Below are 27,500 nucleotides of genomic sequence, written 5' to 3' on the forward strand. Positions count from 1 at the left end.
GCTGAGGCGATTACGACCCTTGTGGCCGGATGCTCCAAGGGCCAGAGTCGAATCTCGCGACCTTTATTTTTCAACAGGAAGCAGTACGCGAACTCCGCCCGTGGGCACGCCCGCTGCAAGGGCTAAATCCCCTTGCGCGGGTGACCTGTTTTCATTCACTGCGACTAAATAGGAAGAACATGTATTGTTAATATGCTTGTACGGAGAAGTTGAATAATAAGTTCCAATGCGTTAACACAATGTGCCTTGGATTCAGGTGGATGCCCTTTCACTGGGGGCGGACAGAGGGGCATATTCACACTGCCGAATCTAATGTTGTAGAGAAATGTGAAGGCATACAATGGTGGCATAAAATATATCACCGCGACTCTGATGAAATGGCAGGAATGGGACAAGGGCGCGAGTGCAAGTGTGGGAGGCGGGGGTGGGCGGGGGTGGGCGGGGGGCAAGGAGACGAACCATGAAGACAGACCGAGGACGTTCTGGAGAACCGTGGGCGGCTGAACCATGAACCACGGCTAACAGACGGCCATAGCACGGAAATTAGACGCGTAAACCAGGGGGACTGGATGGATGAGTGAAGCTCGGGAGCTGGAAAGTTTAAACACAGATGCTGAATGAATAATAAGACTGAACCACATGTGAGGGGACATGATCACAGGCAGGCAGGCAGGCGTACAAAGACAGTCGGGCAGATGTACAGGCAGACAAACATGCAGACGGCCGCTGATATAAATGACTTACCAACCGACAGTTTTGGGGGGTACCGGGTATCGAATACCAATAAAAAGAGGCAGAGAGAGAAAAAATGTTTTTTCCACCAATTAATTCCGAATAAACCACCCAAAATTCACAAGTCGGCGCAGGACACTGAATATTAGAGCAAGTGGTCAATCAGTGGGGCCGAAGGGGAAGGGGAAGGGAAGGGGAAGGGGAGGGGGAGGGGGAAGGGGAGGGGGAGGGGGAGGGCGAAGGGGAGGGGGGAAGGGGAGGGGGAGGGGGAAGGGGAGGGGGAAGGGAAGGGGAGGGGGAGGGGGAGGGGACTGGGAGAGGGAGGGGGAAGGGGGAAGGGGGGGAGAGAAAAGAGAAGTGGAAATAGGGTGGGGGGATGGAGAGTAATATAAGAGGGTTTGGGAAGGGGCGCCTCATGTTTAATTGATTTTTTTGGAGGTAGAGATGTCAAGTTACCTGTGGAATGGAAATGCGGGAGAGAAGGAACGGGAGTAAAAACAAGCCAGAAGGAGTCAAGTGAATTACAAACAAATGCTAATAACAACAAAATAAGAATGCCAACGCCGTTTAAACCGAAAGACATCAAAACCAAAAATCAGAATGTTAAACCTCACTCCCCCCCCAAAAAAAAAAAAAAAAAATCGAAGAAACAAACAAAACATACAGGAAAAAAAGACTCTTCCTTCTACACGAACAACAATAATGACAATCAAAACAAAGCGGTTGGGAACAGCAAAATGGCGGGTGTCTCGTTGCTGGCATACACACTAGAGAGGACACCTGCCAAAACCCCGATCATAATTATCAACGCATAGCACCAAATCGACGGCATGAGCTATTACTACATATTTACCAAGACAACATATAAGTCCCGCGATCAAGGTACACAGGTGTGCGACGGCGTTCATGTCGATAATCCGAGGATATACACGTGTAGACGTACATGTATAAATGTACAGAAATGCAAACACATACATTCAACTATCTTCATACAGAGACATTAATAGATAGATAGGGACAGACAGATAGACAGATAGATAGATAGGGTAGATATATACAAATGTATATATAATATATATATACCTACACAAATACACATATATGTATTATTCATATCTGTGTGTGTGTATATATACATATATCAATACATACATACACGCGTACGTTTATATAAATGTATGTATGGATGTAAGTGCGACTAGGGGGGGGATGGAGGGGAGGGAGGGAGGAAACGGGGGGGGGGGGGGTGAGAGAGAGAGAGAGAGCGAGAGAGAGAGAGAAAGAGAGAAAGAGAGAAAGAGAGAAAGAGAGAGAGAGAGAGAGAGAGAGAGAGAGAGAGAGAGAGAGAGAGAGAGAGAGAGAGAGAGAGGGTGGCGGCCGCGCAAGCAACAACAATGGTCTGATCGTGATGAAGCATTACCTCGAGATTCAACACGGACACAAACCCACGGACATAAAACCCCGAGATACGAGGCGAGACTAAAATACCCCCCCCCCCCTCCCTTATTCCTCATTCCTCTACCCCCCCCCCCCCCCCATCTAAGTCTGTCATTCCTTCCCACCCGACGTCTGAGCAGACCGTATGACGTCACCTAGCACTGACTACAACCTCCCCCCGCCCCCAATACCCTCCAACCTCCCTCATCCACTCGAAGCCCCCCTCCCCCATACCACCCCACCCTGGGCACCACCCCAACCTTCTCGATCAATAATATTAGACATGTGGAATGCCATTGTGTCCATTGTGTAAGCGCATGATGGGGGGGGGGAAGGGAAGGGGGGGTGACAACATTTCCCCCTCACCCCCCCCCCCCTTTCCCCTGTGTCCGAAGTCGAAACAATCGCCGGCAGAACGCCATTATATTTCCCAATCTACAGCATACACACCCGATGCTCCGTCCGCCCTCCCTTCCCCTCCCTTCCCCGCCACCCCCTCCCTAGGCCCCTCATCCCCCTAGATTCGTCAATTATGTCACTTCCTTTCTAATCTCTACCTTACTTCCATTCCCCAATCCCTTCCTTTGCTACCCATACCCTTCCTTTCCAATTATTTACGGCGTCTAGAATTTTAATGGAAATGAGGCAAGGGGGGGGGGGGGGTTGCAGAACAATAAACGGAATCCAAAAACTTGATATAACTAAAGATCCGAATCCAAAATTAATACTAATGGCTCTTAAGCTACAAGCGAGGAAAGGTAAAAACGTCAAATGAAAAATACATAACATATTAACACCGATTTAAAAGATTAAAATAAAACCATTTACACACACAATAAAATAACAGGATGTGACGCTAATCACGGTGACAATAACGATATTGTGAATAATAAAAAAAAACAAATATTAAGTTTCACATCAGTCAACGGATAAAAATATACATAATATTGAAAAGAACAATGCGACGTTAGTATAATAACTTACCAATGATGAAAGGTACGGAAAAAGTTTATTGTCCAAATTTAATAACGGAAATAATAAAACACAGTAACGATAACCATGAAAAATGTATGCAAAACTTTTATACTTTTATTATCAGTACCATCGTTGTTGCTCCTTTTATCAATTATTATTATTTTAACCGACTGTCATTGCCATTATTATTATAACTATAACCATTGTCATTGTCATTTTCATTATTGCTATCATAATACCCTAATTACCATATTCTCTATCACAATCACCATTTCATTAATTACGTTGAGATAACAACTGTCTTTGCCAATGTTTGTCATATCTTATCATAAACTTCTTTGTCCTGCTAAAAATGACCTTGGACTATAATTTCCATAATAACCATCACTCAAAACAAACTACTAACAAAAAGTATAATAAAACTATTTCTGATTGCAAACACGCTAACAAAACAGCACAAAATATATAGAATGAAATAACATTAACAAATATAAAGGAATAAAAATGATAAATAAAACAAAACAACAATAATAATAATTTAATAATAATTATTATTATCATTATTATACTAATAATTATTAAAATTCGACTTACATTAATACCAATACTAAAAACACTACTTCCTATAATAGTAACGAAGCCAAATCAAATCCCTCGAACGGCGCCCATCCTCAGCCGCCCGCCCGTCCTCTGCCTGGCGATGGGCGGCCGCCTGAGGAAGCCAAGGTCCATCGGGTTAGTAGTATAAACAGGAAAAGGCGTGTACAGTCCGCGGCGTTAGATCATGGCGGTTGGTTCGTTTTCGCGTTAGGTGTCGGATAGAGGAATCTACTTCGGTTTCTTTCAGTGGGTGACTTGGTTTTCGATCCTTCTCTACTTCGTTTTTTTTTAAATGAAGTGTTGAGGTTTTGGTTTCATTATCATCAGCTCCGCTATTTTCATTATTATTATATTATTTATTATTGTTTTCTTATTTCATTATCATAATATTAAGTATGATTACCATTGCTATCATTGGCATTATGATTATAATTATCATCCTTACTGTTCTTGGCATCATAGTTATTATTATCATCATTGTCATCGCAATTATAATTGTTGTTATAATTAATATCCTCAGCTTGATCATCATTAACATTACGATGCTATCATAAGCATTTTTAAGAATTATATTTATTTTTCATCATTTCAAGCATCATTATCATTATAAAATCCCTTACCATTATCATCATTTACCCTTTACCAATTTGGGCTCTGAATTTGCCTATAATTTTGAGTTGTCGGACAGCTTCTCTAACTAAACTAAATGACTACAAACATTATTTTTTCTTTGCCTTTCCTTCAACTTGCTCGAAGATGCATATACTTCTAGAGGAATTCCTATTAAATGCGTGAGGGCGCGCAGGCGAGCCATGAATGGGTGTGTGACTGGGCGTTATAAATATCAAAGAATTATGGAGTTGCAACGGAGGCGAAGGCGGCGGAGGCGGCGGCGGAGGAGGCGGCGCAGGTGAGAGCCGACGCCGACCAAAGATGAAGGATTTCACGGCCGGAGCTGGCGTACTTCCGGTCAGAGCAAGCGTGGCCTGACCTTTCTTGACCCTTTCTTTTCCCTTCTCCTGCCCCCTCCCCTCCTCTCCTCGCAACCCTTCTCTCTCTCCCTCCTTCCTCCGCTACCTGCCCTCTCACCCCTTCCCCTTCCCCGTCCCCTCCCCGTTTATCTCTCCCTCTCCCTCTCCCTCCCCCCCCTCTTTCTCTCTCTCTCTCTCTCTCTCTCTCTCTCTCTCTCTCTCTCTCTCTCTCTCTCTCTCTCTCTCTCTCTCTCTCTCTCTCTCTCTCTCTCTCTCTCTATCTCTCTCTCTCTCTCTCTCGTGTGCTTATTGGGTTTCCGAGCGTTACCACCTTCAAGATATAGAATTTCGATGGACTAAGTACAGCGGGCACCAAAGCCGATCGAAACGATACATTTCTTCCCTCATACAAAAATCACGAGGGCAATGCCAAACTAACAGACATAAAAAGTAGTACTGCACAAAACCGTAAATAAACAAAATAAATAAATAACATCAGAGTGACCCGCCCGCACGCACTGCGCCGGCGACAGCGCACCGATACAATAAATAAGTAAAAGCCCAAAATGGTATTAAAATCCCATGGAACATTACCGGTCCATGGGACGATTGCAGCGCCCAGATACATATGATAACCCGTATCCTGTTTACTTCATGAGTATTCAGCGTGAGCGCCCGCGGCCATGCACACGACACATGCACACGGCCTTGCATACGGCTCAGCGCACAGCCCATGCACAAAGCTATACCGACGGCCGTGTAGACAACTATGCACATAGCCTGTAGACGCGGACCATTTCCGAATGGACCAACGGGCCGAGGATGACATACACCTCTAAACAAAAATTATATTTACATATGTATTATACCCCTTTTTTCTTATTTCCTGACCACACCATTAACGTAGACGGCAATGCTATTCCTCCCCGGCGACGACCCCTGATTGACGCCGCGTGCGCCCGGGAAGGCGATTTCCGCATTTCGTGGCTGTGAGGAGGAGCGCCGTGAGGTCCGGTCTCTTCGTAAAAATTCATTTCGATGCCAATCACGACGCTGCCGTTATTAATATTGTCTTTAGCAAACGATCCGAGTGAATCATCAGAATAATACTAATAAATAAACATTACATTTGAGCAAATTATGGCCTTGTAGCCTTGGGCAATATGTTCATTTAATCTCTAGTAAAATAACATAATCGCGAAAACAAAAACTGTATCCGCGATAATTATTCTAGTAATGTCAAAAATGAAAGATATATTTTTTCCAAGATATACTTATTAGATGGATATATACATCTATATATATAATGTTATATATATATATTGTTATATATATATATATATTGTTATATATATATAGTGTTATATATATATTTATACATATATAACATACTACGAATTCAAGAACACAATAAAATAATCCACGCCAAAAAGAAATTCCTCTCTCTCTCTCTCTCTCTCTCTCTCTCTCTCTCTCTCTCTCTCTCTCTCTCTCTCTCTCTCTCTCTCTCTCTCTCTCTCTCTCTCTCTCTCTCTCTCTCTCTCCAGGGTGGCAAGTGTCGCCAGGACAATGGGGCAGAGTTGGAAAAGAGCATGATTAATGAAGCCTCTCCGTCCAGAGTGAGGAAAGAGTTGAAGAAATATAAATATTGACAAAACTCTACTCCCGAGCAGAGGTTGAGAGACGGGGGAGGGGGAGGGGAGCGAGAGAGGGGAAAAGGGGGGGATGCGGGGAGGGGATAATATTTAACTTCACACTGTATACACTAACACCTTCCCCGCCGCGTTCTCGCAGCTCAAGCCATTGTCCTCCGCATATATCATAAGTCAGGGAGAAAAACGAAGCTTAATTGAAGCTTCATTGTCGGCCGTGAATGCTGTAACTGCGGCGGCGGATGCGAGTCCTACGAGGCTGCTGGCGGAGGCGTTTGGGCCACGTCGCCGTCGCCGTCGCCGTCGTCGTCGTCGTCGACACACAGAGCACGCGTGTCACTAAAACGACGAATCGGATACGGGAGTAAACTTATCTTCCTCGCCCTTCACGCGCACACAATGACATCCACGCACAGATGCACGTAAATGAGACACACACAGTTACCAGATCCCAGTACCATACGGCGCAGCAGTTACTCTAAACACGGGTTTGGTAACGCGATATCGCTGTTTACAAACCATTTGAACGCTTTTATGGCAACGGCGGCGGAAATACCTCCCTAGGGCCCCTCTGCCCTAAGGGTTAGACTCCTTTTTTTTAAGGGGCAACACCTCGCTGCACTCCAAGGGCCAGGGGCAACGTCTTGTAAGGAAGATAATATCATAAATGTAACTACGAAATGAGGTTTACAAGCTGCCACAACTTGGGAGGTTTGTGGGATGGGGAGGGGAGGGAGGGGGAGGGAGATGGGGAGAGGAAGGGAAGGGAGGTGGGACGGGGAGGGAGGGGAGGGAAATAGTGGGGAATGTGGTTAGGGGGAAGGTTAGATCGGCAGGAGGCGAGGAGGAGGAGGAAAGGAAGGAAGGATAGAAGAGGGAGAGAGGAAGGAGACAAGAGAGAGAAGGAGAGGAAGAGAAGAAGGATTGGGGAGGGAGAAGAGCGGGAGAAGAGGAAAGGGGGAGAGAGGGAAAAGAGGGAGGGAGGAGAGTATGAATAAAGGACGAGGAAGGAGGTTAGCGAGGCAGGCGAGAGGAGGGTTGTATGAGGGACTCCGTTGAGATTGTTTTCACAGCAATCTGGCAGCCGATTCCTCGAAGAGAATTTAGTAAACACTGCTAAGCGAATTCTTATTCTTATTTCCAACTGACAAACTGAAGACGGAAAGAAGAGTCACGGGAGAGTGACAAAGAAAACAAACAAAAAAAAAAAAAGATACATGGGAAGAAGGGATTTCCCTAAAGAAGAAAAAAAAAAAGGAAAAAGAAAACATTAGTAAAATGATCGCTTTCTCAGAGACGATAAAATAAATTATCACTTCGTTACTTTCTATACCCGTAGCCGAACATTTTCAAACATTATGGAAAAAAAAACAAAAAAACGCGATAGCTGCATTAAGCACATCTATAAATACAAAAGACCCAAGTAAATTAGATCACATGAATCAATATCAAAGACAGCTTCATAAATACCACTAAATGATACCAAAGTCGCCATTTAGCCGTGACGAAGTACCTATTAGAAAAATGCGACAACCAACAAGTCACCCGCTTTTAAACATTCTTTTTTTTCTCTCTCTCTCTCTCTCTCTCTCTCTCTCTCTCTCTCTCTCTCTCTCTCTCTCTCTCTCTCTCTCTCTCTCTCTCTCTCTCTCTCTCTCTCTCTCTCTCTCTCTCTCTCTCACCCACCGACCGACCCACCCACCCACTCACTCACTCACACACCCACTCACATTCACACTAACACTCATACTCACACACACTTTCTCTCACTCACTCGCACACTTACACTCTCACACACCTTCACAAAAGAACGCCGCTTCTCCGTCGCACTCAAGGTGTACTACGTCGTCAGCGTCTTACAGGTAACTTGCTTACAACGCGCAGGGATTAAGAGAGGAATAAAGACAGAAAGAAAAAAAAAAAAAAAACCCAAAAACAAAACAGCCCGATAATGACCCTCCTAGTCTGAGTCCCTTCCCTCTGTCCATCTAACCGTTGCTCTCGAGCCACTGTATCTTTCGATCTCTGTCTTTCCATCTTCATATCCATCTATTTACCTCTTTCCTTCTACTTATTTCGTTCAAATGTATGTACGCATGTATAGCTACACAGAAATGAAAACACACAAACACACATCGACGAAATAAATGCTCTAACAAAAACAAGCCATAAATACAAATTGTCGATCAAGAAAGAACAACGACTAGCACAGTAATAAGATATTAATAAACAAACGCGTTCATTAAACAGAGTGAACCCATTCTTCACTACAAAGTAGCGCTAAAGAATTTTTCGAAAACTTGAGAGTGGTACAGAGAGGATAAATAGGGGGGAGGAAGGGGGGAGGAGAAGGGGGGTAAGTGGAAAGAAGGAGGAGGAGGAGGAGGAGGAGGAGGAGGAGGAGGAGGAGGAGGAGGAGGAGGAGGAGGAGGAGGGGGAGGGGGAGGAGGGGGAGGGGGAGGGGGAGGAGGAGGAGGAGGAGGAGGAAAAGGAGGAAGAGGAGGAAAAGGAGGAAGAGGAGGAAAAGGAGGAAGAGGAGGAAAAGGAGGAAGAGGAGGAAAAGGAGGAAGAGGAGGAGGAGGAAGAGGAGGAGGAGGAAAAGGAGGAAGAGGAAGGGGAAGAGAAAGACGAGGAGCAGGAGGAGAAAAAGACGAAAAAAAGGCGAAGAAAAACTAAATCAAGAGCGAGCACCAGAGCGCTCCCAGCCCCGTAGCGCCGTGGGTTACTGAACGTGCAAGTATGACACATAAAGGTGTTTACGAACAAATGAAGGAGCGAGAAGGAAGGGATGCCAAGAGGGCACTGAGGAGACGCGGGGGAGGAAGAGTTAGGAGGAGAGTGGGGGGGGGGGCAGGGATGAAAGGGGGGGAGGGAGGAGAGGAAAGGGAGAGAAGAGAAAAGAGGAGGAGGAGAAGGGGAGAGAAGAGAGGGGAAAATGAGAGGGGGGGGGGGGGGGCGGCGGCGGTGGCAAGAAGAGGTAAGGGGAGGAGAAAGGGAAAGGGGAATGAGAAGACGCTGCTGGGGCGTGTGGAGCGTGTGGAGCGTGTGGAGTGTGTGTGTGGGGGGGGGGGGGGGGGGGGAGCTCTAAGCCCGGCATCAGGACGAGGCAAGAAAAAGACAGGAAGATTCGGGATATAGGGTGACAGTGCGAGGAGAGAGAGCAGGGGGGCGGGGCACAGGGGGGGGGGGGGGGGCGCCTTCTTGATACAAGCGCACAAGAAGTCACCAAAATAAGAGCGAGGAGAGGAGCGTTTGAGAGAGGGAGGAGGAGGGGGAGGGGGAGGAGGAGAGGGAAGAGGAGGAATAAGGGAGGAGGCTGAAGGAGGAGGAGGAGGAGGATTAGGAGGAAGAGGAGGGGGAGGAGGAGGAGGAGGGTGGAGAGGGAGGAGGAGGGTGGAGAGGGAGGAGGAGGGGGGAGAGGGAGGAGGAGGAGGGGGGAGAGGGAGGAGGAGGAAGGGGGAGAGGGAGGAGGAGGAGGGGGGAGAGGGAGGAGGAGGAAGGGGGAGAGGGAGGAGGAGGAGGGGGGAGAGGGAGGAGGAGGAGGGGGGAGAGGGAGGAGGAGGAGGGGGGAGAGGGAGGAGGAGGAAGGGGGAGAGGGAGGAGGAGGGGGGAGAGGGAGGAGGAGGAGGGGGGAGAGGGAGGAGGAGGAGGGGGGAGAGGGGGGAGGAGGAGGGGGGAGAGGGAGGAGGAGGAGGAGGAGGAGGAGGAGGAGGAGGAGGAGGAGGAGGAGGAGGAGGAGGAGGAGGAGGAGTAGGAGTAGGAGTAGGAGTAGGAGTAGGAGGAGGAGGAGGAGGGAGGGGGGGTGGAGGAAGAGAGGGGAAGGAGGAGGAAGGGAGGGGGCAAAGAGAACGAACAGAGGAGAAAGGCAAACGCGAAGAGACGCAGGGGGTAAAGGATGCGAATAGTCAGAGACGGAAGGCAGCAGAGAAAGCGAAAAAAGAGAAAAAAGCACGCACTTGAGGGGACGAAGAGAGGGGAGGCGGGGGAGGAGTGCGACGGAGCGGAGGGGGGACGGGAGGGGGGAGGAGGGTGTGGGCAGGCGTCTTGAGTAAGAGTGGGGAGGGGGGAGGGGGGAGGGGAGGGAAGGGGGAGGGAGGTGAGAGATGGGAGGAAGGGAACAGGGAGGAGGGAAGAAGGGAGGGGAGGGGGAGGGGACAGGTGAGGGAGGGAAGGAGAGGAGAGGGGGGAGGGTTGGGGAGGGCTGGAGGAAGATTTACCAAGCGCTGTATCTGAGCAAGTGAGCAGCACGATCGCACCTTGGCAGGCGCACCCACGTGCTTGCTTGGTGATGTGGAGGGCCACCGTGCGTGCATGCGTGCGTGTGAGCGTGTGTGCTTGCTAGATGTGTGTCAGTGTCTCTCCGCCGCCGCTCTATGGAATCCGCGAGGGAGGGGGGAGGGCAGGGGAGGAGAGAGGAGGAGGAGAGAGGAGGAGGAGGAGTGGGGGAAGAACGGAGGGAGAGCGGAATAGGAGAGGAAGAGAGGGAAAAGAGGAGGGACGAGGAAATGATAAAAGGATGAGAGAGAAGACGAGAGACAGTTTCTGCGCGCGCCCACCGCCGCCCCCTCCGACGCCCTGGTTAGGTTAACTACCTGCCAAGGGAGGAGGGAAGGAGGAGAGGGGAGGAGGGAAGGAGGAGAGGGGAGGAGGGAAGGAGGAGAGGGGAGGAGGGAAGGAGGAGAGGGGAGGAGGGAAGGAGGAGAGGGGAGGAGGGAAGGAGGAGAGGGGAGGAGGGAAGGAGGAGAGGGGAGGAGGGAAGGAGGAGAGGGGAGGAGGGAAGGAGGAGAGGGGAGGAGGGAAGGAGGAGAGGGGAGGAGGGAAGGAGGAGAGGGGAGGAGGGAAGGAGGAGAAGGGAGGAGGGAAGGAGGAGAGGGGAGGAGGGAAGGAGGAGAGGGGAGGAGGGAAGGAGGAGAGGGGAGGAGGGAAGGAGGAGAGGGGAGGAGGGAAGCAGGAGAGGGGAGGAGGGAAGGAGGAGAGGGGAGGAGGGAAGGAGGAGAGGGGAGGAGGGAAGAAGGAGAGGGTAGGAGGGAAGAAGGAGAGGGGAGGAGTGAAGGAGGAGAGGCGAGGAGTGAAGGAGGAGAGGGGAGGAGGGAAGGAGGAGAGGGGAGGAGGGAAGGAGAGGAGGTGGGAGGAAAGGAGAGGAGGGGGAGGAAAGGAGAGGAGGGGGGAGGGATGGAGAGGAGGGGGGAGGGCGCACCAGTAGTCCCAACAACTCCCTACTATTCTTAACTGCCTAGATGCGAAGGTCAACATTAGAGAAATAAAAATATATATCACAAAAATAAAAAGTTATATAATAAAAATAAATGAATAAATAAATGAAAAAAAAAAATATATATAAATAAACTTCCACAACATGCATGCTATATTGCGGCACCGACTCCAACCTCCGGACGAGCGACGGCGGCCGAGCGAGCGCCTCCCGCCCGCCGCGCCGCCCTTCGCCAGCCCGGCGGCGGAGGCGCTCGGCCACTCCTCGAGTCCGCGAGAGCCGCTATCCTGCCGCCGCCCCCAGCAGGAAGTCGGCGGCGCGATCGTGATAGCGGGAGATAAAATACAAGTGGAACAGTAAGTCACGTGAGAATTTAAATGGCGAGCAGGTGTTGGCAGGTGCTTCTTTCCCGGCACGTCGCGGCCTCGGAGGCTCGCGCGCGCGCTGTCATCTCACTCATTGAGCCGAGATGCTGCGGGGTGCGGGGGAGGGGGGGGGGGGCAGGGCCAAGCGATCTTGGCGTGGACGTCGTTCGTGGCGGCATCGCGTGCAGGCTTGTGCATTGTATGTATCTAGATAGCACTATCATGCATTGTGTGTGTTTGTATACATACATATATGTATATATATGTATATATATGTATATATATACAATTAATTAAATTTGATTTATACACAATATAGCGTTATTATATGTTGAGTATGCATATTTGTAGGTGTAGGTGTATATACAAACATACATACATACATATATATATATATATATATATATATATATATGTGTGTGTGTGTGTGTGTGTGTGTGTGTGTGTGTGTGTGTGTGTGTGTGTGTGTGTGTGTGTGTTTGAATGAATAAATAAATAAATAAATAAATAAATAAATATACATATATATATATTTATATATATATTTAAATAAAAAAAATATATATCTCTAAATGAATATATATACATGATATATATGTATATATAAATATATACACACAAATATATATATGTATATATAAATATATATACACAAATACATATATACATATATACATATATATATATACATAGATATAAATATATATTTATATATACATAGATATAAATATATACATATAAAGATATACAAATGTATACAAATATATATAAAAATACATGAACACACTCAAATATATATAATAAACAATAGACATATAAATATAAATATATATATAAACATCTATAGACATATATAAATATATATAAAAATGCAAATTTTATATATACACATATGCATATTAATATAAATATAAATATTTGATATATATTTTATATATATACATATAAGTATATGACATATTGATATATATACTTGATATATATTTATATATGAGATATATATGTTTATATATATATATTAGATTAGATTATATATGAAATATATTCATATATACATGATAAATATTCATATATATATATGTATACATAGATCATAAACATATATATATCATTATATATATATCATGTAAATATATATATATATATATATATATATATATATATATATATATATATATATATATATATGTATATTCATATATATATATATATATATATATGATACATATCAATATACATTTATATATATTTATTTACATATATACATATATACATATATACATATATGTGTGTGTGTGTGTGTGCATGCACATGTGTATATATATATATAAATATATATCATATATTTATTTATATATATACATATGATACATATGATATATATATATATATGTATCTATATATGTGTATATATATGTATCTATATGTTATATATGTATAAATACATATATAACATCTATATACATATATATATATATGTATACACATATACATATACACACATATATACACACACATATATACACACACATATATTTACACATATACATACACACATATATTTACACATACATACACACACAAACACACACTATTTATATATGTATATATATATATATATTTACATATATATATACATATATACACATATATGTATATATATACATATGTGTATATATGTATACATGATAGAATATTTATATATGATTATATATATATATATATATATATATATATATATCACACAAACACACATACACATACACACACACACACACACACACACACATATATATAATATATTATATTTATATAAATCACATAATACATTTATGGAGATCATTATATATATATATATATACATATCCATCCATCCATCCAAAATAGTCCTCTTTCACACATGTCGTATACGCTCCGCCATGCATAAACCAAATACGGGTATCATTTCGCAAGCCTCCCCCCTACCCCCCCCCCTCCGACCCCACTCCGCCATCCCTGGACACAAACTCCGGTGACCGACGCTACGAAAGAGCAGCATCTTTGGACTTAACACCTGCCCGCACTTAAATAGCGATCCGCGGAGAGCGGGGGTGGCCTGTCTGCTTGCTTGCTAGCTAGCTAGCTAGCTAGCTAGCTAGCTAGCTTGCTTGCTTGCTTGCCTGCCCGCCTGCCTGCCTGCTTGCCTGCTTGCCTCCCCGCTTGCCAGCAATGCCACCGACTCCTCCTCCGCCACAAGCACACGAAGGCACGGCCAACATTTTATAGCGCGGGTGCCAACTCGACGAGGGCGTGAGAGAGAATGGGCGGAAGGAGAAAAACAAGGGGAGGGGCAGGTGGGCAGCGCAATTCGGCAGAGAGGGAGAGGGAGGGAGAGGGAGGGAGAGGGACGGAGAGGGACGGAGAGGGACGGAGAGGGACGGAGAGGGACGGAGAGGGACGGAGAGGGACGGAGAGGGACGGAGAGGGACGGAGAGGGACGGAGAGGGACGGAGAGGGACGGAGAGGGACGGAGAGGGAGGGAGAGGGAGGGAGAGGGAGGGAGGGAGAGGGAGGGAGAGGGAGGGAGGAAAGGAGGGGGAGGGAGGAAAGGAGGGGGAGGGGGAGGGGGAGGGGGAGGGGGAGGGAGGGATATAGGGGGGGAGAGAGAGAAAGAGAAAACGAGGGGCGAGAAAAAAAAAGTTAACATAAACGAAGATAATTCGGTTTAAAAAATCGCCAACAAAAAATAAATAAATAAAAATCTCTAGAAAAGAAGAGGAAGAAAGAAGAGGAGGAAGAAGAACAAGAAGAAGAAGAAGAAGAAGAAGAAAGTTCAGAGATAAAAATAAGAATCGAGAGCAGGGAGGCGCGATTTGAGGCCTCCCCCGCGGCGCGACCCTTGCAAGCAGCGGAGGCGGCTCGCTGGTAACAGCGGCGCGGGCACGAGGCAAGAATACCCAGCATGGCCATGGCAGAGAGCAAAGTGTGGCCCTGTATTACTACTGTGTGCTCAGCTGGCTCTAGCTTGCTTTGACTTCTCCTGCAGACACACAAGTAAATTCCAATGTGCTTATGAGGGCCACCGCCGGCGCGCGAGGGGGCCGCCCGCTCGCCGGAGCCAAAGTATCACTCCCCCCCCCCCCCCCCAGCACCCGCCCGCTCTCTTATAATATCAACATGTGTGGATAGAAGCGTGTGTGTGCTAGTGATACCTCATCTATATATTTATCCCTATAGAGGTATATGTGAACTTCATAACATACACTCTGTATACAAATACCCTTAGCGATACAACTATATGTACGGTAAAGAACTTCTATATTAATATTATATTCATATATGTGCATTTCAATACATATATATCTACATATATATCTACACTACATATGGAAATATAATAGAATACATGATTGAATGAATAAGTATATATGTATATACATAAATAAAATTTTATATATAGACATATATATAATAAATAAATATATATATATAGATATATATGATAAACAATTATATATACATATATACATACATACATACATACATACATATATATATATATATGATATGATGATATAATATAGATATTTATTTATTTTCTACTTATTCATCTATTTACTTTTATATAAACAGACATACATGAATAAATACATTTTATATATATATATATATATATATATATATATATGTATATATATATAATATATATATAATATATATATATATAATATATATATGTATATATAATATATAATATATTTATATATGCATATTTATAGCGAACATACGGTTACACGGCCCTGATGGAACACCTGATACAATTAACAAATAATGATATGTACACATTCATGTACTCAGCACCTGCGAAGACCAACTAGTCACTTGGTGTAAATTTACTCTCATCAAAATTTACTATTTATCAATCCTCAACATCCCCCCCCTCTTTCCTCATGCCTCCCCCCCCCTTGAAAGAAATGCAGGACTTCACTTCCCCCCGCCCCCCCTTCCCCATGTCATCTCAAGGCTCCAACGCCAGCGAGTCTCCGCCATTTACATCTGGTTCGGATTCATAAAATGGTCGTCTACATACATACATAAATACATATATACATACTTTTTAACCCTCGTCATCATGACTGATTAATGAGCGTCGGAGCCCTTTTTTGAGGGGGGGGGGATGATGTCACCATTTTCGGGCGGGGTGTTTGCGATGGACGCTAGGATAGATGTTGGCGCGTGTGCTCGGCTTCGTGGAGTGAAATGTATATGAAATCTCACGTTTTTTCCATTCGTATGTGATTACACAAGGATTTCCGTCTTTACTGTAAGAGCGAATAAAGGCTTCAACTAAAGATATCAACGACCAAGACACATTAGAGCGACGCGGCGTCCACAGCGCGAGGGGAAAATTTCGCGTCGTCGATCCCGAGAACAAGGGAATTCCTTCCGATGTTCGATGACGTCACATACACTCGTCTGCGAAAGGCAATTCGATCACCTCCTGCCTCCCCCCCTCTCCTCTCTTCTCCCCCGAACACCCCTTATGCTCTCTCTTACCCCTTATAAATCCCCCTCCCTGCCACCCACCGCTCGGGCCTGCCACCTTCTCCCACGACCGCAGCGCAGCGCAGATCTCCGGACAGCGCCCTAAAAATATAAACTGCACCAAACTAACTCCGCCCGCCCGCCGCGGCTGCTGCTGTTGCTTCCCCACGCCCACACCCCAACCTCCTCTTACCACGTGCAGCTCGGTGGGCGCATACCACGCCCATGACCGCCACGGTATTATTGGAAGGCAGAGGGGGAGGGAGAAAGGGATGGAGGGGCAGGGGACGGAGAGGAGGGGGAGGGGCAGGCAAAAGCAACAGCGACGACGGCGAACGAGCAGGGACAAGGAGGGGAAAGGAGAGCGGGCAGAGGGAAACAAAGAAAATGGGAGGAAGAACAGAGAGAGAGAGAGAGAGAGAGAGAGAGAGAGAGAGAGAGAGAGAGAGAGAGAGAGAGAGAGAGAGAGAGAGAGAGAGAGAGAGAGAGAGAGAGAAATGAAAAAAATAAAAATGCCAAGACATCAAAAAGAGAAAATATAGACAAAAGAGAAGCACAGAATGCAAGACGAATAGAGGACAGGGGAGAGGCGGCGAGAAGGGGAGGGTGAATGGGCGAGCAGAAGGGAGAGGAAGAGAGTACGTGAGAGGGAGGAGGGGGACCTGGGAAGGGGACCAAGGGAGGGGGGGTAAGGTGCTGGGGAAGACTAGGCGAGGGGGGGGGGGGAGGAGAGGCCAGGAGGAAGGCGGGGGAGGCAAGGACGAACGTAAGGACATAGCAAGGCGAAGAGGAAAACGAACGGTAGGCTACTTGGGGGGTTGGAGGAATGAACTAAAATTGAGGGAGAGGGAGAGGGAGAGGGAGAGGGAGAGGGAGAGGGAGAGGGAGAGGGAGAGGGAGAGGGAGAGGGAGAGGGAGAGGGAGAGGGAGAGGGAGAGGGAGAAAGGAGAGGGAGAGGGAGAGGGAGAGGGAGAGGGAGAGGGAGAGGGAGAGGGAGAGGGAGAGGGAGAAAGAAGAGGAAGAGGGAAACGGAGAGGGAGTGTGAAAGGGTGTGTGTGAGAGAGAGAAAGAGGGAGAGTGGGAGGGAGAGGGAGAAAGGTAGATGGAGGAAAGAGAGTTTAGAGAGGGGAGAGAGAAGGTATTACATATACATACAAAAAAAAAAAATATATATATATATTCGTTATTTATCGATTTACTCATTCATTTATTCATTTATTCATGCCCAACCCGCGGATAAGACTGACCTCAGAGCCATGTATAATAAATTCAATATGAAAACACACAAATCAGTAACACTGCCAATAAATAACAAAACTAATAAACATATTGAAAAAATAAAGCACAAAATATTGTCGACATGAAATAAATAAACAAACCCGAGATATACACAATATCCACCCTTAGTGCGGGTGTACTTAATGGTCATAATCTTAGGATGCGAGATACATTATAACGAAAATTGCGATACGCGCTAGTTAACGTAAACAATCTGATAAACGCGTAATAATAATAATAATAATAATAATAATAATAATAATAATAATAATAATAATAATAATAATAATAATAATAATAATAATAATAATAATAATAATAATATTAATATTAATATTAATATTAATATTAATAATAATAATAATAATAATAATAATAATAATAATAATAATAATAACAATAATAACAACAACAACAACAGCAACAATAATAATAATAATAATAATAATAATAATAACAGGAGCAACGGAAACGAGAAAAACTGCTAGATGCTGATGAGGATGAAGAGAAGTAGGAGGAGAACAATAAAATGAGTAGGAAGAAGAGGGAGAAGGATAAGGATGTGGAAGAGGAAAAAAACGGAGGAGGAGGTGGTGGTGGTAATAATAAAAATAAAATGAATAATAATAATAATAATAATAATAATAATAATAATAATAATTACAATAATTATTATCCTTATTATTATCATCATGTTTACAATAAACATAATAACAACCATAATAATAATTATAATAATAAGAATAAGAATAAGAGCATGAATAATAACAATAACATTAACAAGAACAACAAGAACAAGAACAACAATGATAATACAAATAAATTCGCAGCAAAAACAAGAGCAATGATACGAACACCAAAAATAAAATCACATAAAATAAGGAATTCAAAACAGGACAAAACACTAATAGGAGTATTGCCAATAGTAACAATAACATAAGCAGTTACTACAACTATAATAACAGTAAAGCTAACAAAAACATTAATAATAAAAAAAAAAAAAATCATAAAAAAAATGATGATAATAAAAATAGGAACAATAGTAACAAAAATAATAATATCAATAACAAAAACAATTACACCAATAATAGCGATAATAATGACACTATCAATAATGATGATAACATTAACGAAACCACAATCGCAGCCATACCAGTGTTACTAACAACAATATCCTAAAATCATAAGCACCGATTTTCTATGATAGACCGTAAATTATCAATTATCATAACAGTGACATTAACCATAGCGTGTTTTACATAATAAAGAGAAACAAACGGAAAAAATAAAGGTCTGGTAATAAAACCATAAATAATCATCGCAATAAAGCCGATAGTTATGAAAAAAATACTAAAAATACATGTTTAAGAAAATATTAACAGAAGACACAGACATTAATAATAACAATAACCAAATATAACAAATAGAGGATCAATAATGATAGGACAAAATAACAATAATAAAAACAATAATAATAATAATAAAAATAACAATTAGAAATATCATAATTTCAAAACAAGCTATACTAATAATACAAATAATGATAAAAACTAAAAACAATGATATTATAAAAACAATAACAAAAAAGTGATAATGGTAAAAAAAAATATATGTAATAAAAAAATATAATAACAAAAAAAAGGACATTAACTACGGTGATAATAACAAAAGGAAAAGTCAAAGAACAAGAAATTCAAGAACAAGAGCAATAACGGAAATAAAAATAAAAAACAGCAAATAAATAATAATAATAATAATAATAATTATTATTATTATTATAATTACAATAATAATAACAATAATAAAAACAACAATAATAATTATGATGATAATAACAGTGGCTATAATAATAACATTAATAATAATAATGATAACCTAATGCTTATACTGATAACAATACAACAAATATAACAATTACAAAATACATTAAAAATAAAGACTAACAGCAAAAAGTAACCATAATATTGATAATAATATTAAAAATAATAACAATGATGACAATGACAATGATAAAATTATTAGGTAACAAAAACATAGCAATAACATAATGAACGTAACAATAACAATAAAATCAAAACAAAAATAATAATTGGAAAAAAAAAATTATAATAACAATACCTATAACTAATAACAATAATAGCAATAATAACAATAATAACAACAACAATAATAATAACAATAATGATAATAATAATAATAATAATAATAATAACAAAACAACAATAAAAAACAAGAACGTTAATGATAATATTATAAATAATAATAATATTAAAAAATAATAAACACAATAATAAATTAAAAAACAACAATAATAATAATATCAACAGTAAAAATAACAATAATAACTAAAACAACAATGTAAAAATAAAAATGATAACAATAACAATATAAAAAATAATAAAAATAATAATAATAATTACAATATTAGTAATAAACAATAACAGCAATGACAATAATAGTTATAACAAAAATATTAACAATAATAACAATACCAATAACATTAACAATAATAATAATAATAATAATAATAATAATAATAATAATAATGCCACTAATAACAATCCTCACAATAACAATAGCAATCATACGCAGACCTTATTAACCAATTAAATGGAAAATAAAACGACGCCAACAATAAAAACGAAATGAACAACAAAAATAATTCGTCTTTGTATTTTGAATAATAATTGCCATTTTCTGCTCCGCCTTCCCTTCCACGAATGCGGCGGCACGAACATCGATCTGCGTTACATTGTTCAGGAGAAAATCCTATAACAACAGCTATATCTATATATCTACATATCTCCATATTCATATATATATATATATATATATATACACACATATCTTCTGTATCTTATTTCTATATTATCTATTTAGCATTCTGTATACATGTGTGTGTGCACTCCGCATATGTCTATATACATTTGCTTATTTATTTATCTCTATCTCTCTCTCTCTCTCTCACACACACACACACACACACACACACACACACACACACACACACACACACACACACACACACACACACACACACATATATATAGAATGTATATGAATATTTGAATGCATGTAAATTTTATCATATGTAATTAATACTGCGATAATCAGTAACTATGCCATTATATATATATATATATATATATATATATAATAGAAAAATGGATGTACAAGTATATAGATACACTGATATATATAAATATATGTATTATACTTACATAGACATCTCTTACTTGTAAATGCCATCTTATCTAAGTATATCAAATATTAAGTATATACAAAAAAAAAAAAAAAAAAAAAAAAAACCGAGATACAGATTCATAAACAATGACAATTTTACAGAAAAATACCCCTAGTTCGGACCCCCCCCCGGGCTCCCTTCAAATACAGACCCCCTTTCCTCCTCTCCCCCTTCCCCCCTCTCCCCCCGTCCCCCTCCCTACAAATCCACCCTCAACAACCTATAGATTATTTAGCCAAAACTGTCGCGACAGGAAATGCGACCATATAATCATTACTTATTTAAGGTTCGCAAAATAATTTAGCTTAATTTTCTGTTAAATATATAATAACCATGGCTTTACAGATGGGGTATATGTAAAGGAGGGGAAGGGGGAGGGGGGAGGGAGACGGGGAGGGGGGAGGGGAAGTGATAAGGGGGGAGGGGGAGGGGGAGGGGGAGGGGAGAGGGGAGGGGAAGTGATAAGGGGGGGGAGGGGGAGGGGGGAGAGGAGCAACAAGGAGGGTCAGTTATACTGTTCAATTCCTCTTTCATCTTCCGCTTTCATTCATTTATGAAGAGTGTAATGTATTCTTTATCAATAATGAGTGATAATGATAAAAAATAATACAATTAATAATAATAATACAAGTAATGATAACAGTAATAATAATAATAATGAAAAATAACAATAAAAACATTAGAACAAGAACAAAAACAAAACAACAACACCAATAATAATAATAATAATAATAATAATAATAATAATAATAATAATAATAATAATAATAATAATAACAATAACAATAATAATAATAATAATAATAAGAGTAATATTAATATTATTTATCAAGGGCGGCGGCAAATTTTAATTCTTTTATCAAGAGCCTGATATATTTTCCATGAGGCGAGGGTTAGGGAGGGGGAGGGGGGAGTGCATCAGGGGGCTATGGGGTGCAGACCGTGTTAATAGGTTTGCGGAGGGGGTGAGGGGGGGGGTTGCGTTATATAAGGGTGCTGGAGTGGGCAATACGTGCAAACCGTTGGAATTGAAAAGGAGAAAAGGCGCTGGTGACGGCATGGGCGGGGACGAGGGGGTGGAGGGAGTGGAATGAGAGGGGTTGAGGGTGGAGTGGGTGGAGGGGGAAGGTGTGGGTGGTGATGTCCCAGGCTATTGGGGTGGGCAGAGAGGCAAGGGGGGGAGGGGGAGGTATGGGTTGAGGGGAGAGACGGGAGGGAGGAAGGCCAGGTGGTATGAACAGGTGTTTAAAAAGAAAAGTCATTCTAATACAGGTGGCGCACGTATTGGGGAGAGCAGGGGAGGGAAGGGAAGAGGAGGGAAGGGAAGAGGAGGGTGGAGGTAGAGTGGGATAGCCTGGATTTGAATAAAGAAAATACAAAAAAACAACAGAAGCTCACAAAATACGCGCAAAATGCGAGAGAACACGGAGATCCCCTCTTCTGTTCAGTTCAGTTCAGTTCTGTTCTGTTCTGTTCTGTTCTGTTCTCTTCTCTTTTCTTCTCTTCCTTCAAATGACCGGAGCGACGAAAGACGAGACATGAACCACGTGACAAAGAAAACGAGTCCGGCGCCGCGCGGGACCCTCGCCGCCATCACGTGTGCGGCGTCGCGGCCGCGTCGTGTGACGCGGCGGACGGAGTGCAGAGCGCCGTCGGGGACCCGTCGCCGCGGATCGGAGAGCGGGAAGCAATCGGACGCGGGGTGGGGGTGGATGCAGGGGAGGGGAGAGATGCGGGGGTGCGGGGAGAGGTGGGATTGGGGTGGGGGTGGGGGTGGAGGCGGAGAGGAGAAAGAGAGAGAGGTGGACACGGTCAGGATAGGGCTGGGAAGGGCAGGGCTGGGAAGGGCAGGGCTGGGAAGGGCAGGGCTGGGAAGGGCAGGGCTGGGAAGGGCAGGGCTGGGAAGGGCAGGGCTGGGAAGGGCAGGGCTGGGAAGGGCAGGGCTGGGAAGGGCAGGGCTGGGAAGGGCAGGGCTGGGAAGGGCAGGGCGAGGAAGGGCGGGGCGAGGGCTGGTGAAATACCCCCGGCTTAGGAGTCTGCCAAGAATGCCATGTCGTGCTTTTTCCCCCCCAAGCAATTTGTGTTCGTTGCTCCACTGTGACATCCGCCGTCATCTTGCGGGACCTTGAGGCACCCCCCGCTTCTGCCGTGACCCCCCTCCGCCCCCCTCTCCCACGGCACTAGATCTCCCCCCCCCCCCCGCCCCGTCCCGAAAAGCGTGGCCTTCCGCCTCGACCACACTGCGGGCGTCGCTCTGCCTTACAAATCACCGCAAACGTTCCGGAACTATGTAATTCAATCCACAATATGGCGAGGAAATATCGTTATCAATACCGGAGCAGTTTGCAAGCCACTTAATCGATGGCGTCGGAATCAGTCAGGGCAGCTGCGTCGGGTCTTCCGGCAGTCTCAAGGTGCCGGGCGCTCTCCTCCGCCTCGCTGCCTCTGCCCATCGCCTGCGTTACTTGCACGCGCGCGTTTATTCTTATCTCTTTCTTTGAGCGGGTTTTGCCTCCTTTCGAGACCGCTCAGTGCTCATCAACAACAGATAGCGGAAAAATACACCCCCGCCCACCCCCCTCAAAAATTGGGTCAAGGAAAATAAACAAGAAAAACAAATTAAATACAGAAGCGTTTTCCTTCAAGCACCAGCAGGCAGAGATCGCACCCCGAGCCGTTCGCCCGCAAGCATCTCCAAGCATAAATCTCCGACGGCGGACTGCCACAGAATGTTAAGTCGACACCGCCGGCCGCTGGTCACCCTCCACGCCGACGTCATTTATCAAAGGCGGAACGAGAGTAACTGGACGCGATAAGCCACCAGTTCATCAGCGGCGGGCCATTCACGCCGACACGCCAGCGTAAGCCGGGAGCTCCGAAGCAAGACCTCAGCGGGGGACATTGTCACGGCCATAACGGCGTCATTAGCAATGCTTATTCTCGCAACAAGGGGCTTGTGCGAGAGAGGGAGGCGAAGGGGGGGGAGGGGGGAGGAAGAAGAGGAGGGCGGCGGCGAACGGAAGAAAGGAAAGGTGAAGTACGGCACACGTAGTGGTACGGCACAAGAAGTCCTGGAGGAGGAGTCAGCTCCGGAGGGTGTGTTGGGGGAGGGGCGGAGTGGGAGGGCCAAATGTGGGGGCGGCGGCAAATGAGTGGGGAGTGGAAGGTGCTTGACGTGTAAGATATTGCTGCATTGAGTACATACAAACACGGGAGCCACGCTGACTGCGGCCGCGACAAAAGCCCGGATAACAAGTCGGACAAAAGCAGCGTGAGAAAAGATTATAAGGGATAAAAGCGAGTTAATAAGAGAACCCCAGTTTACTTGCACACTAGCCAATGTATATTATAAATATATTCCAGTAAATGGACTGGATATTTGTCATCCTATAAAGCGACATTGTAATGCCGAGCGGGGGCACGGCGGGGGCTGTTATTCATATGTTATATACATATCCAGAGTGTGTTTTGTCATTTCTTTTATGGAATAACGTGTAAAAATTGCATTCTCACAGTACAAAGCGCGCGTTATGTTCCCAAAACACCGTCATATTTTTGCCCTAATATACCGATATTTGTTCAATTTCAACAGAAAAAATAAACAATAATTCCGCTTAAATGTGCGCAAGACATTAGAATGGGCTGTTAAGCGTGCGTTAAGTGTGCTCCGCCGCGTCATTACCGCGACGTCGCGCGCGCACTCCCGTTCACGCTTCCACAAATCGTATTAACGGTTATTGGACAACTAACGCGCGCCGACATCACTACTTAGAAACGAGCGCGAAGAACATTCTCGACTAATAAAGAGCCAGGCCCTCGCCGGGGACATTCCCGGGACTTGATAGGCAGCGGCACCGGCATCAAGCACCTCACTCGGGAAGGACCTGTGCCTCCCGCCGAGACAACCCCCCGCCCCTCCCTCCTTCCCCCTCCCCCTCCTTAGTCCTTCCCTCACCATTACCCTTGCCCCCTCCCCCTCCCCCTCCACTTCCTCCTCCTTCCTCTTCCTCTTCTTCCTCCTCTTCTTCCTCCTCCTCTTCCTCCTCCTCCTCCTCCTCCTCCTCCTCATTCTCATTCTCATTCTCATTCTCATTCTCATTCTCATTCTCATTCTCATTCTCATTCTCATTCTCATTCTCATTCTCATTCTCATTCTCATTCTCATTCTCATTCCTCCTTCCTCCTTCCTCCTTCCTCCTTCCTCCTTCCTCCTTCCTCCTTCCTCCTTCCTCCTCCCTCCTCCCTCCTCCCTCCTCCCTCCTCCCTCCTCCCTCCTCCCTCCCCCTTCCTCATCCCACCCGCCACGCATCCGCGCCCGCCCTGACACACAACGACCCGAGAAACGAAATGGTTTACGATATGCCTTCCGAAAACACCGATTCCATTTTCGCAGCTTTTAACTTACGAGGACGCCTGCCGATCAGCCGTAACCCCCTCCCCCTCCCCCTCCCACGTCCCAGCCCCCTCCCCCCACCAAAGTCACAGAGATATAACGTGCCTATTATTTTACAGGTTTTACATAGAGATTTAACGCTTGGTAGTCAGGCTGACGTAGATGTGCTAACAAGCCTGAAACCGCTGGCGTGAATCTGTATATGTTTACTGTATATAACATGTAGTACGTATGTTTATGCGCGTGATCTCTTGTATGTGTATGTGCACGCGTGTGCGTATGTGCATGTGTATACTACACGGTAAATTGTAGAAAGTATTCGCATGTAAGGAGAAGTCGGGAGGGGGAGGAGGAAGGGAGAGGAGGAGGAGGAGGAGGAGGAGAAGGAGGTAAGAAGAGGAGGAGGAGGAGGTAGGGAGAGGAGGAGGAGGAGGAGGTAGGGAGAGGAGGAGGAGGAGGAGGAGGAGGTAAGGAGAGGAGGAGGAGATAAGGAGAGGAGGAGGAGATAAGGAGAGGAGGAGGAGGTAAGGAGAGGAGGAGGAGGTAAGGAGAGGAGGAGGAGGTAAGGAGAGGAGGAGGAGGTAAGGAGAGGAGGAGGAGGTAAGGAGAGGAGGATGAGGTAAGGAGAGGAGGAGGAGGTAAGGAGAGGAGGATGAGGTAAGGAGAGGAGGATGAGGAGGAGGAGGAGGAGGAGGAGGAGGAGGAGGAGGAGGAGGAGGAGGTAAGGAGAGGATGAGGAGGAGGTAAGGAGAGGATGAGGAGGAGGAGGAGGAGGAGGTAGGGAGAGGATGAGGAGGAGGATGAGGAGGAGGTAGGGAGAGGATAAGGAGGAGGATGAGGAGGAGGTAGGGAGAGGATGAGGAGGAGGATGAGGAGGAGGATGAGGAGGAGGTAGGGAGAGGATGAGGAGGAGGATGAGGAGGAGGTAGGGAGAGGATGAGGAGGAGGATGAGGAGGAGGTAGGGAGAGGATGAGGAGGAGGAGGAGGAGGAGGTAGGGAGAGGATGAGGAGGAGGAGGAGGAGGAGGAGGTAGGGAAAGGATGAGGAAGAGGAGGAGGAGGAGGTAGGGAGAGGATGAGGAGGAGGAGGAGGAGGAGGAGGTAGGGAGAGGATGAGGAGGAGGATGAGGAGGAGGTAGGGAGAGGATGAGGAGGAGGAGGAGGAGGAGGAGGTAGGGAGAGGATGAGGAGGAGGAGGAGGAGGAGGAGGTAGGGAAAGGAGGAGGAAGAGGAGGAGGAGGAGGTAGGGAGAGGATGAGGAGGAGGAGGAGGAGGAGGTAGGGAGAGGATGAGGAGGAGGAGGAGGAGGAGGTAAGGAGAGGATGATGATGATGAGGAGGAGGAGGAGGAGGAGGTAGGGAGAGGATGAGGAGGAGGAGGAGGAGGAGGAGGAGGAGGAGGAGGAGGAGGTAGGGAGAGGAGGAGGAGGAGGAGGAGGAGGAGGAGGAGGAGGAGGTAGGGAGAGGAGGAGGAGGAGGAGGAGGTAGGGAGAGGAGGAGGAGGAGGAGGAGGAGGAGGTGGTAGGGAGAGGAGAAGGAGGTAGGGAGAGGAGGAGGTAGGGAGAGTAGGAGCAGGTAGGAAGAGGAGGAGGAGGTAGGGAGAGGAGGAGCAGGTAGGGAGAGGAGGAGCAGGTAGGGAGAGGAGGAGGAGGTAGGGAGAGGAGGAGCAGGTAGGGAGAGGAGGAGCAGGTAGGGAGAGGAGGAGCAGGTAGGGAGAGGAGGAGCAGGTAGGGAGAGGAGGAGCAGGTAGGGAGAGGAGGAGCAGGTAGGGAGAGGAGGAGCAGGTAGGGAGAGGAGGAGCAGGTAGGGAGAGGAGGATGAGGAAGGAAGAGGAGGAGGTGGTAGAAGGAGGTAGGAGAGGAAGAGGAAGGGAGGGGGGAGGAAAGGAGGGGGGGAGAAAGGGGGGGAGAGGGAGAGGAGAATGGGAGAGGTGGGGGAGGAAGGGAGATGGGAGGAGGAAAGGAGAGGGGGAAGAGTAAGGGAGAGAGGGAGGAGGGAGGGAGGAGGGGCGAAGGGAGAAGGGAGGGAGGAGAGGAGGAGGAAGAGGAGAGAGAAGGAAGGAGAGAGAGAGAGAGGGAGGAGGATAGAAAGGTGAAGGGAGGGAGGAGAGGAGGAGGA

General features: G+C 45.1%; 1 protein-coding gene across 9 annotated transcripts in view; it reads right to left on the minus strand.

Moving 5' to 3' along the window:
• The window catches only part of LOC125030521 (muscle M-line assembly protein unc-89-like), a 344,127-nt gene that overhangs the window by 308,956 nt on the left and 7,671 nt on the right, over positions 1–27,500 (minus strand). The window lies entirely within an intron of this gene.

Source organism: Penaeus chinensis, chromosome 11, assembly GCF_019202785.1.
Source record: "Penaeus chinensis breed Huanghai No. 1 chromosome 11, ASM1920278v2, whole genome shotgun sequence".
Classification (NCBI taxonomy): Eukaryota; Metazoa; Arthropoda; class Malacostraca; order Decapoda; family Penaeidae; genus Penaeus; species Penaeus chinensis.